The sequence below is a fragment of the Penaeus japonicus genome, unplaced genomic scaffold (genome assembly GCF_977035675.1).
Source record: "Penaeus japonicus unplaced genomic scaffold, GWHDUDI00000001_assembly GWHDUDI00000011, whole genome shotgun sequence".
NCBI lineage: Eukaryota > Metazoa > Arthropoda > Malacostraca > Decapoda > Penaeidae > Penaeus > Penaeus japonicus.
Window position 1 is genome coordinate 4,133,323 of NW_028234413.1, and position 2,332 is coordinate 4,135,654.

Consider the following 2,332-nt stretch of genomic DNA (forward strand, 5'->3'; position numbering starts at 1 on the left):
TAGATAGATAGATAAAAGATAATAATAGATAGATAGATATATAAAAATTTTTTATACATGTGTATATATATATATATATATATATATAATATTTTGGGTGTGTGTTGGGGGGTTTTTTGGGTGGGTTTGTGTGTGTGTGTGTGTGTGGGGTTTTGTATTTACAACCCACACAGCGACATTCCAGACCACGTGGTCATTCCTCCACGGCCTTTTAAACGTAATTCAGACATTACTTCCGTTAACTCCATAGTTTGAAAATTCCCACGAATTTTAACAAAACACTGAATTTTGAACAATAGAGCGTGTTAGTTTTTTTGTGTTTCCCATAAAAGTCCTGATTTATTTATGTGGGTCACGGGTAATGCACAGAACCCATTTTTGCATTAAAAGGGTTTTACATATATTTTAAACGACGCAATATTGATGCGTGTCGTCGTTTGACTGGCGCGTGTCCCTCATCTGATGCTGTGATCAGACTCGTCAGATTTAAATTTTTGAAGGTCAAATATGTCCATAAATATAGTATTTTGTGCTTTTGGTGTTTAATCTTTGTATGTATGCACATGTATTTTATTACAGACACACACACCTATATATATGAATGTATAAAGGGATATATATAATATATATATATTAAAAAAATATATATTATATGTATATATATATAATATTTTGTAAAATATAATAATAATATTATATAATAGATAGATAGATAGATAGATGATAATAGATAATATTAAGAGGAAGGGGGAAAGTGAAAGAAGAGAAAGAAAGAAGGAGGGAAAAGGAGGAAGAGAAGATGAGAAGAGGAGGAGAGATAAGATGAAGAGAAAGAAGATTTGGAAAGAATAACATATATATAAATATATAAAATATATATATAAAATATATAATATATATATAATATTTATATATAATATACATATATAATAATCTCTTAAACATCATCTCTTCACCTTATCACTTCCTCCTCTTCCTCATCTCCTCTTCCTCATCTCCTCTTCCTCCTCTTCTTTCTCATTCCCCTCTCCTCTTTCTTACCCTCTGCTTGTCCCCTCCCTCCTGTAATTGGCTTCACTCTTGAGAGGTCAGAGTGCACAAGCCATACGTCTCGGCTCGGAAGGGCGTGAGGCAGACGACGCCAAATCTTCCGCAGACTTTATTTAGAGACTGACTACTCCTGATGTCTGCTTCTCTTCGATCTCCTCTCTATTCCTCCTCTTCCTTCTTTTCTTCCCTTTCTTTTTCTTCTTTTTCCTTCTCCTCTTCCTTTTTTTTTCTTCCTATTCCTCCTCTTCCTTCTTCTTCCTCTTCTTTTTTTCCTTCTCCTCTTCCTTTTTTTCTCCTCCTGCTCCTCCTACTCTTTCTTTCTTTTTCACTCTCCTTCTCCTCCACTTTTTTATTCTCCTTCTTCCTTTTTCGATATTCTCTTCTTCCTCTTCCTTTTGTCCCTCCTTCTCCCCTTCATCTTTTTTTATCCCTCTTTTCCCTTTTCCCTCTCCACTTTTTTTCCTACTCCTCGTTTTCTTTCTTCCCCCTTCTTCCTCTTTCCCTATCCTCTTCCTCCTATTCCTTTTTCCTCCTCCTCCACCTCTGTTTTCTTTCCCCTCGTCATGTTTTCCCTCTTCTCCTCCTCCTCCTCTTCAAACACCCCCTTTTCCTCTCCTTCAAAAGGGGGTGACTGGGCGGCATTCTGGGTATAAACGCAAAGCAGGAACAAGGTGCTCTTAAGGTCGGTCATAGAAAGAGCACTGGTAAAAAAAGTAGTTGAGTTTCCCCTCTCGATGTTACGTTTTTTTTTTTTTTTTTTTTTTTTTTTTGCTTGGTCTTCAGATAAAGGAATTGTCAAAAGGTATGTAAGAACGCGTAGTTGTAACCTTGTGTGACCTGTGTGAGGTCGAAGGGAGGTTGTTGGTTTGGTTGCATATATAGGATTTCCGAAAGTTGTGTAAGGATGCGTGAGGGGTAATTTTGGTGTTTCTTGAGTAAACATTTGTGTGAAAAGAGCAAAATTGTCGCTCCCAAAGTAACGAACGACGAATAAAGAGTATTTATAATATTACGAGTTGTTAATCTTTAGTTACGAGTCGAAAGTACACTATATTTAAATACAATGTGTGCCCTATGGTTATAAGGAAGGGGGGAGATTTGATTTTCCATACAGAAGGGACATTTGAAATATATATCTTTATGATTTACACACCCCCTTTCCCCTTTTCTCTCTGCCTTCTCCTCTTTTTTCCTCTTCCTGTCCTCTTCCCTTGTCCTATTCGTTCTCTTCCTCTCTTCCTATTCCTATTTCTCCCCAGTTTTCTTCCTTTTCCTTTTCTTC